This window comes from Stegodyphus dumicola, chromosome 8 (assembly GCF_044657685.1).
Source record: "Stegodyphus dumicola isolate Sdum_Otavi_A_Nest chromosome 8, ASM4465768v1".
Lineage (NCBI taxonomy): Eukaryota > Metazoa > Arthropoda > Arachnida > Araneae > Eresidae > Stegodyphus > Stegodyphus dumicola.
This window is the reverse complement of record NC_140775.1, coordinates 630,390-641,300: the sequence shown is the minus strand read 5'-3', so window position 1 is coordinate 641,300 and position 10,911 is coordinate 630,390. Positions and strand designations below refer to the sequence as shown.

The following is a 10,911-nucleotide window of genomic DNA, read 5'->3' as shown; positions in this document are numbered from 1 at the left end:
AAGAAGACGCCAACACCACTGGACTTAAATGGATACGACCAGCTCGACCGGGCGGGTAAGTCACTCTTTCATAAGATAAATGATATTGCAAATGTTCTTGATGTACCTATTTTCCACCTTCCCAAGATGGCTGCCGCTCAATCCACAGAAGATCCTCGTAAGCAAGAGGCATCTATTCTCACGCACGAGGTGCGGGGGAAACCGGTCCAGTCGACGTCATCGCGGAAGCGCTTTCGCAGACAATGGACTCTGACGGGTTTATCACCCCTGCGGCTCGAAAGCAAGGGAAAGCGCCTATTGTGGATCTAACAATAGATGATTCGGCTCAAAACGTTAAGGTGGTCTACTACAGCAGCATTACAATACTAAAAATTTTTTTACACGCAGAATCGCTAATTAAGAAACTATGTTGCTTGCAATTTGGCAGAAATATAAAGCAATAGGTCAGTTTTCGAATCACAATGTTAGAATCAGGTTTGAAATGAAATTTACTTAAATATTATATTTTAAAAAAATTAGTTTGAAATACGTAATTTTAATGTGTAGTTTGGAAAGCCATCAATAGATGGCGCTACGAGTTAAAATTTAACATTGTAATCTTATTTCTGCAAAAATTCACGAAGTAATTGATTTTGATATCAGTTATAAATCATATTTTTTTCTAAATAATATTTAGAAGCGTTTCATATATTCCTTTATACACAGTTTTCACTAAACATTGTCAGCTGTCAGCAGAATGACGTTTACGGCAACCCTATTGCATTGCTATTCCGCACTCGTTTTGTTTACATTTATTTGTACTGTGGTCAGTTTGCAAAAAATATGCGAAAATATCAAGGACGACCGAAAAAACATCCTGGTTTTAATAAAAGATCCAGAATTCAGCGTAAACGTCGAGCTCAAGAAAAAAATATGAAATTAAATTCCCGAGATGTGGAAGATTCCGAACAAGCGGATGTTTTCGAAAGGTGAGAAATAATTTATTCTTTATATCGACTACTCCGTGTTTATGATTTCGTAGTAAGTTAATTCCGAAGTAAAATATGCGTATTTTTTTTATTGAAGGTCAGAAATTATTGATACAACTGCATCTGTGTCAAAGGAGAATCATTGCCCGGATGATTTTTTTTACAAAGTAAGTTTTTTTTTTTTTTTTTTTTTTTTTTGTATGTGTGTGTATGAGGGGATGCTAATAATTGTTCAATTCTGTTATAAGAATTTATTCCTCCATTCACACTAAATTGTTGGGAAATATTGAAAGGGTAAATTCCAATTCACAAGGAATTGCTGAAATAATTGAATCTTTTCAAAAGTATGAGCATGTTCTTGTGATCTAAATTGAATTCACCATCATTACATGTATTATTGGAAATTTTATAGTCATATGTTTGCTACGAAATGCTTTGTCAGTTACCTATGGTATATTTTAACAGGTGTATGCACATTTATTCATGTGCTCGCTGTTCAACTTGCTGTTTTTTATTATGTCATTTACTTGGATGTTAAAATTTTCTTTTAGCGTTGGAACATTTTATGATCATTTAGTAAAATTTATATAAAAATATATATTATTGCTTGTTTATTTATGGTTCTGTGTATTTGTCATGTATGCATGTTGTGAAGTGTAGTTTTTGAAAAATATGTCACAAATGTTAAATTCCACCAAAAGCTGAATTGAATTGATATTGGGATGCAGGTAATTAGAAAATATCTGCTGTGTATTTTGAGCGTAAACCAAACTAGTGCCAAGAATGGGACCAATACGCTCAGGCTTGCTTAGCCTTTTTGCCATTGTCCAAATTGAATTATCTCCAGTATAAAGGGAGTGAATGCTTTCTCTGTATAACATTAAAATATCCGTCTGATCAAAAATCTACCAATAAGAAACTTTTCATATGTTATGTGACAGACTTTCTGCAAACAGAAGTCCTCAGCTCTGTTCTTGTACATGTTTTTTAATTGTGGTTCAGATGTGTACTTCTCAAAGGAATTCTTCTCATAGGAAGATTATCTGAACATTTAAAAACTATATTCTGCTTTTAGGGGCCTAATATTTTATGCCCCTAAAATTAATATTGAAATTTCTAAAATGTTGAAAAATATGTCATCTGGATTCTGTACAAAAAATATAATCCCCTTTTTCATTTCTGCATTTGCAATTCCTGCATTTTCTTTATTCCTACATTTTTTAATTGGAAGGAATTTCATTCGCAGAGCCCTCTAATTTATTCTTACAAATCATGTAGTAATGTACCATTTTAGATAGATATAAATAACACATTTTGTAATTTTTCTAAACTGTGGTTATACAGCATGATATAATAGCTACACGGGGTATGGCGAAACAGTATACAGCAATATCTGTCGCACTGTCTGAGATGGGTGGTAGTCATACATAGCTTAATGCTAAAATTTGTTATGTGTTATTTATTTATTCATGTTTTTTTTTTTTTAATTATGTTATAGCAGTTTATTTCTTTCATTCTTAGGTCCGGAAGTGAAAAATTTGACTTTTCTACGCCAGAAGTTACAGCTAATGTTCCTAAGACAAACCAGGCTTTCCTGAGGTAAGTTGGTTTATTTTTAAAATAGATATTAGCTGTGCATGATATTACAGTTACTTAATTATGGTTAACTAATTATGTATTAATTTAGAAGTCAAGCAACCAAAATCAGCGTTATATTTTCAAATAGTGAATATTTCAAAATATGATGCTGATTTTTGTTGCTTGACTCTCAAATTAATACTTGGTCGGTGTGTTATTGTATCTTAATTAAACTAATTATGGTTCTTTTCTTCTCAGTTCTGATCTGGACATTTCAGTTATTGACTCTGACGTAGAAGGTAGAAATACAAGCTCTCTTTTGGGGTAAATATGTATTTCTCTATGCCAAAATTAAAATGTCATCATTTATGTTTTTCTTTTATGGTGTTACATTATGTTGTTTACATACTGATAGCTATTAAAACTGTTAAATATAATATTGTAGCTATCAAAAAGAGGGGGATGAATTTGATTTGTACCAAATTTGGACGTTTTGCATGAAAGAACTTGAAAATAAAAGATTTTTTTAAAAATATATTCATTGAAATCAGTGAAATTTTCAGTCGGGACACTGAAGCAAATGAAAATATTTTGGGGTTTGATTCTTTTGATGGGAGCCTCATCAATAAGCCTACTATCTTTTTTAAATATTGCTTCTTTTTCATTGTTTTCATGATGTTTTATGTTCCCTTCATGAAAGAGATTTTTAATAATTTAAATTTTGTTAATAAAATATAACAAAATGAAATCTGTGATTATGTGGCTGTTATTTTTTCCATATATATTTATTTGAGGAAAACCACAAATTTTATTATTTTACAGAATTTTTAAGAAAAATATAAGGATAAAATTTTTTAAATAATTCTGATTACTACCTTTGCTTTCCTCTCATAATGTGCCTCAAATTAGAGCAATTAGACAACAAATTTAAGTCGTGATCTTTTTTTTCCAAGTTTTTTTTTTTTTTAGGCTTAGGAGTATAAATTGCTTATCCCCACAAGACAGTGCATCTTCTTAGTATGCCATCCTAAGGCTCCGTTCACATGATGGTATAAATGTCATAGACGCATAATCATAAGGCACAAAATGTGGGAGTTCCATTCACACCTGCGAGAGAGGGTCTAAGCCATAGCCAATTAGAGAAGCTAAATTTGTGCATGCATGTATGTGTCTACAGCTTTCTCTCTCAATAGGTTTTATGTATATGCTCTGATTGGCCGACTCTTATATCAAGTCGGCACAAAGTTGAAAACTTCAAGCTTAATGCCCAAACTAGTTTTTGTGACATAGCAAGGTCTGACTACAAAGCGTTGTTAGTTGGGAATTATGACATTTATACAACGGCTTGAATAGAGCCTTAGAAAGCCATTTGGTAACTGAGTTATCCACCATGAAAGAGTTATTCTTGCCCCTCTGAATTCAGTGTTTACTGGAACACGAACATTTTATACTCAGGTGTAGAGGCCCTTCATGTGAAACCTCCGGCACACAAAGTAGTGACTAATATTGCACGAGCAAATGACACTGCGAGCATGGAAGCAGCAGTTGTGAAGATGACTCATCTTCTTGTAGTAATATACTGGTAATCCAGTGTATTATTATTGTTAATTTATTTGCTATCTGTTGCCTAAATTTCCTAAACCTAATTGCGAATGGGCTGCCTGCATGGGCGTTTTCATGGTTTTCCCCGTGTATATGAGCCATTTCCCTTAGAAAGTCCTCCATGAAAGCATTCCTCCTCTTAGGAAGATCAAGTGCTTTGCTGTCATCAAATAAGCCAAATTTAAACCTAATTTGTAATATTTATATATATTAATTATATATATGTATATATATTGTATATATATATATTTTAGCTTGGAGTCTGAGCCTCTTCAGGAGAACCTTAATGATGAATTTCTGTGTCCTGATTCACCTTTAATTATCGAAAGGGAAGATCGACGAAAGGCAAATCCATTACCATCTGGCAGAACAATTTGCAATATGTCTTTTGTAATAGTGCAGGCTAGGACATTAGAGCAACATTCCCTAAATTGTAAATTTGGAGGATCATTTATTTTTAACAAAGTGATTCGACGTGGTCTTGTCACTACATATAACTATGTATGTGATAAAATTTTATGTGGGGAAATGGCAACAATTTGTTCTGATATGGAGAAAAGCAGCCTAAATCAGCTTGCAGTATTAGGTGCGTTATCTACTGGCAGTGGATTTTCACAAGAGGAGGAAAAGTTTAGCATCATGGAAATTCCGTATATGAGCAACTCGACCTTTGCTTCTTGTGAGCGAACTACTGGCAAAATAATACAGGGATGTGCACAGGAAACTATGTGTGCTGCTATAGAAGAGGAGAAAAGGCAGGCAGAACTTCGCAATGATAAAGATAATGATGGTTATCACTGTATAACTGTCATTGTTGATGGAGGTTGGTGTAAAAGAAGCTATGGGCATGGTTACAATGCTTCAAGTGGCATATCTGTTATTATAGGCATGGTCACCCAGAAAATTTTGTTTGTTGGAATTCGCAACAAAGTGTGCCTTATATGCAGTGCTATTGAAGATGGCAAGATGCCAAATAAAGTGCACCTTTGTTGGCGAAATTGGAATGGGCCTTCTACAGGTATGGAAAGCAGTGCCATTGTGGAAGGTCTGAATTATCTCCAGTGTGTTCACAAAATACGTTGTACTCGACTTGTTGGAGATGGAGATGCTAACACAGTGGTCAAAGTGAAAGAAAGCGTTTCATATGGAGGACGGGTGATCAAAGTAGAATGTGCTAACCATGCTGTTCGAAGATATCGCAGAGCTCTTGAGAAACTTCAGCAAAATACTGCGCGCTTCCCCGAGGCTAAAGGAATTGCTGCCCGTAAATTGCTGAAAATTAAAATGCCACTGTTAGTCAGAGGTGCTAGAGTAGCTATAAAAGCTCATGCTTTACCTAGCCATTATCAGCACACACAAGAAGCTATTGATGCATTAGTATCTGACTTGAGAAATGGGCCACATCATATATTTGGCAAGCATGATGCTTGTAGTGCTTTTTGTGCAAAGAAAGGTGCAGAGTTGGACAGCACATACAATGAAATTTTTTCCTCGGGTATGTTGCAAGCTATTGAAGCAGAAGTGGGAAGAGTACTGATATCGTGTATGCCATATGGTTTTATTGAATTTTTTACTGATTTCTGCATTATTAATGAGCAATTTTTTCCAGTTTATTGTTTCTGAGATCACAAACTTGGAATATATATTCGAAAGTAGTGGTTCCTCTCACTGCTGCTGAAGAATGTGACCTTGATTTCTTCAAACACCTTAAAATGCTTGCTCATAATGATTTCCTGCAGAAGCAAAAATGAGCATCCAGAGATGAAAGTTTCCAAACTCTTCAAAGCAAGCGGATAGCATTGAACAGCAACCTGGGGATGATGAAAGTCATAAAATCTGGTGACCCGACAGGCAAGAAAATTTAAATGATGATAGCTGCTATAAGCCGATCGGCGGAAGTTCAGATTCCGGCAATGAGCCAAGAAGAAATAAAACTATTTGTCACCAGCCAGAAAGAGTAAGGAAAGTGTCTGCTAACATGAGAATGAAGGTTTTTGATGCTGCAAAAAAGCTGATGGAAATAGAAATGCCAGTACCCAGACTGACATCCCCTCCCCCCCCCGGGGGTTGACGTAGAGAACTCTGCGAAGCTACTGGCTAGGATCTGTATCTAGGCAGTCTCGGATTCTGCTACACCAAACAAGTGGCTTGCATTAATCCTATCACAATTCAGGACTCCTGATTCAGCTGGAAGGACATCCATACAATGATATTTGAGAAGAAGACATACAAAATTGAGTATTGTGGAAAGATGATTGCTTATATCTTGAACGTGGATGATCCACTTGTCTACAAAACTCATAACCATTCTAAAAAATAAGGACATCAAATTTCAGTGCATCCTGCTCTCACAAGAGAGAAAGGTGATCATTAGAAGCCTTCCCAGCTCCACATGTTAATGCTGCCTCATGTTGCATAATATAATAATACACACACTGGCCAATCAATAAGAAACCTTTCAGATTTTCATCTGAATGCATGCTAGGGATGAAATATCCAAATTTTTTCTATGATGTGGATTATACTTGGTTAAAATGCCAGTATAAGTAAGGTGTAAGAGTGCTTTTCATGATGAATGAAGTAAAATGGGGAAAAAAGGCGGCAGATCGTTCACCATTTGAAAAAGGGGCTTATTGTTGGTGCACATTTAGTGGGGGCATCGATTTCGAATCCTTCTCTAAAAAATGTAACTGCAGTTCGAGCATAGTTTTCAAAGACAGTGATCGGCGGTATCTCCGATGAATTGTACGGCAGAACACGGATTCAACTATCACAAATCGTCAACCAAGGCTCTTCCCAACAAATTTCAGCTAGAACTATGCGCAGCGAATTGCAGAGGGATAGGAATGCATAGTTTTGGTGCCTGTAAGAAAATCACTCAGTTCTGCCGACATGCAAGACTTCATTTTCAGTGGTGTCGAGAAAAGACACTGGACATCTGAGGATTGGAAATGGGTAATGTGGTGGGATATTACATTATGTATTACATATTAAACATAAGTTATGGGTTACCTTATAACTACAGAAGGTTCCTGTTCGCTGCCAGAAAAGGTTGAAGTAATCTGCAATGTAAATTACCGACAGTACATGAGCTTTGTTCATTTATGGGCATGATAAAATTTTATCGATGCTTTTTGAAAAATGCTGCAGAAACTCAAGGAGTCATACACGAAATGTTAAAGGGTGATAAAAAAAGATCATTGTAAAGTTCCATGCACAGATGAAGGTGTTTAGTGTATTTAATTATGGCAAAGCACACTAGGGCTATCTGCCTAAGAGAAGGGATGCCTTCGTGGAGGACTTTCTAAGGGAAACTGGCTCATATACACGTTACACATGGGGAAAACCACGAAAACGCCCATGCAGCCAGTACGTTCGCGGGATTCGAACCTCGGACCGAACTACCAGTGTTCAGCGATTTTACCGCTCTGCCGCTGGTAGGCCTGCACAGATGAAGGAATTCACCAGTTTGAGAAGTGCAAATCTGATTTAGTCAATGGTGCCCTTTTGTGTTTCCCAATGGATTACCCTTTGTGTGCAGATACATCAGACTTTCCTATAGGATCAGTATTGCAGCAATTGGAAGAACAAGAACAAGACTGAAAACCTATTGTGTTCTACTCTAAAACATTAAATAATGCACAGAAGGTTTATAGTACCTATGACAGAGAATTCTTAGGAATATATCTTTCTGTCAAGCATTTTAAACATGTATCGGAAGGACGCAAATTCATCATACTTACTGATCACAAGCCACTGTCATATGCATAGAAGCAAAAGAATGGGAAGGCATAACCCAGACAACAACACCAACTTCAGTATATATCGGAATTTTCAACTGATATTCAGCATATTGATGCCAAAGAAAATTTAGTTGCAGTTGAAGTAGTCTCAGTTACTGGCTATGAAGCAGTAGCAGATGCTCAAGAATATAATGAAGAATTGCAACATTTAATGACAGGTAGTGCTTCACTGAAATTTAAATCATCTACATTAGCATTTTGGAAAACATTAAGATGTGACAGCTCAACAACCAGTATCAGGCCTTTTATTTCAAAGCAATTTAGACAACAAATGTTTCATCAAATTCATAATTTTGCTCCTCTGGTATCAGGACAACTGTCAACGAGATGACTGAAAAATTTATCTTTCCAAATATAAAGAAAGAAATTCACGAATAGACTTAAAGTCCTGTTAATTGTCAAAGGAGCAAAGTCAACAGTCATACAAAATCTAAAATAGCCGAGTTCCAAGCACCTCATGCTAGATTAAGTATTGTGCAAGTTGACCTGATTGGGCCATTACCACCATCTGCTGGTAGGACGTATTATCTGACATTTATTGACCATTTTTCCTGTTAGGGAGAAGTAGTTTCTTTACCAGATATCACAAGAGAAATGGTTGTCAAAGCATTTTACAATCATTGGATTAGCAGATTTGTTGTGCCTAGTTCCATAATCTCAGATCAAGGAAGACAGTTTGAGTCGCAGCCTTTCAAGAGCCTTGCAAAAGTATGTGGTGCTAAAGTTTTACGTTCCACTCCATACCACCCACATTGCAGTGGGAAAATTGAGCAGTTTCTCAGAACTTAAAAAAATGCAATAAAGGCTCACAGCAACATCAGATGGACAGAAATCCTTCTAGGATTCAGAGTTGCAATATGTCCTGATACTAATCACTCTGTAGCTCAAATGGTATATTTTATGCAAATAAGGTTACCATGTGAGTTTTTCGACTACCTACCACTAAAACTAAACCTGAACCATTTGTAACAAATTTACTGTCTTTTATGGATCAGCACCAGTTTATCAACTGCTAACAAACATAAAATATTTATGCATAAAGACTTGAGATCATGTTCTCATGTGTTTGTGAGAACTGATCGTGTGAAAAAGGCACTTGAATTTGCTTATTGAGGGACCATTTTTTTGTGGTGAAAAAATATGATAAATATTTCCGAGTCTTAATTAAGGACAGACAAGTTAACATTTCATTGACAGACTGAAACCAGCTTATTTGTTACTTTCGAACAAATTACTAGAAACAGTGACTAAAAATAAAAAACCATTTCACATTTCATGTACCCAAAATTCTGATATTGTACCTAACGTCAAATCTATTATTCTAGATGGTATGAAAATCAGAAAATGTGTTGGATTTAAGGACTAATGTTTTGTATATTTTGCTATACTTCATCATCTTCTAAATATTAGTAAATATATATCTGCATTAGTGATAATCAGCTGTGAGCACATAGTGCACCATCTGCAACTCATTTGGGTATAAACTATGCTAGTGATTATAATGTCCTTGCTTTTTCCCATATGCCATATGTTGCATGAAATTTTGTTATATGAATCTAGCTTCCTGTGAGGAATTTCTGTGATCTTTCTAGTATGTATGGTCAAGAATTAGGCTTGTGATATACTGTCATGATTTTGCCCACATGTTCCCTGAATATACTACCATTTCCTTAGGAAGACTTCCAAGAAGAATACTGTTGTGAGTTCTAAGCCTAACTATGGTTTGGAACGGTTTATAATGAATTATTGGGATTCTGCACATGTAATGTGGATGCAATTCTATTTCCATTTAGAAGATTTTCTGCAAAGGCAATGCTTTAGCTGTGAGATAATTCTGTTTTGGAAATAAAACTGATATTTATTTAGATTTGTGGTATTTATAAGGCAGTTTATCAATAGCAGGTAGCATCTTGCCTCTTTGCTTTGATCAGGGCCTGTGCAACCAGTGGTAGTCAAAATTTTATAATTTAGCAGAGGGCACTGAGCAGCAAAATTTAGAGGCAAAAAAATGTTCAGAACTTACGAAGACATCAGCCAGCAGAATTTAGGATATGCAGAGATTGCACTGAGTGGCAATAGTGCCATATGTTACATTTGCTATCTGCATTATTAATTTGTGAAACAATTTCAGCTGCTTGAAAATGCATTTTTCTGTTAGAAATTTGTATTTCTTGCAATTTCTTTTTTTTGGGGGGGGTCGAGAATATGGTGTTAAAAATATTTTATCATTTTCTTTTTTTTTTTCTTTTCAGGTGAAAATTTTGTGCATGATTTGGCTTTCATTGAGACGTCTCTGGGTCAGGAGTTACTAAGGAAGAGAAACTTACATGCAGGTTGAAGGATGCAGTGTCAAATGTATAAGGAATATAAAAGATGCTGTATATTAGTATAAGTTTGAATAACCATAATAAAAAAATTTCTTGAAAATTGTGTTTTTTCTGCGAGTTATTAAAATTGGAAATAATTAATTACAATATTTATGAAAATTTTCGAAAATAAAAATACAAGTAGTATTTAAAAAGTACTGCAAAACTCATTTTTAAGTAGAAAAATTATTCTCAGATGAAATTCTTTATGCAAAAGGATTCGATTATGCAAAAGGACTTTTTTAGTATTTGAAAGGTTCATTTGAACCCAACAACTGAAACTAACGTATCCCCAGTTTATTGATACCAACCATTTTGTTGGTATCAATGAACCCACTACTTTCTAAAAGCATTTCTGTCAATTACTAAGGGCTAATGAACAAGTGTTGAATTCTCAAGATGAATGTTGCCGAAACAGAAAAAAGTGTACTTCAGAACATTCTGCAGTAGCTCAAACAAAGTCACGGACCTCATCTATACTGTAGTCAGAGAGAAATTATTCCCCTTCCTTTTCTTTCAAAAGCTGAGTTTCCAAACGCACAACGGGAGGCCGTTGCTAAAAGCTGTGGAACCAGTTTTATAGCTATTTTTAGC

General features: G+C 35.3%; 1 long non-coding RNA gene across 1 annotated transcript; it reads left to right on the top strand.

The window, feature by feature from the left end:
- Positions 1–595: 595 nt before the first annotated feature.
- On the top strand, positions 596–10,378 carry LOC118197915 (uncharacterized). Its single transcript, XR_015042432.1, has 5 exons — positions 596–968; positions 1,066–1,135; positions 2,490–2,567; positions 2,805–2,870; positions 10,204–10,378. It is a non-coding gene; the product is annotated as an uncharacterized LOC118197915 (long non-coding RNA).
- Positions 10,379–10,911: the final 533 nt, after the last annotated feature.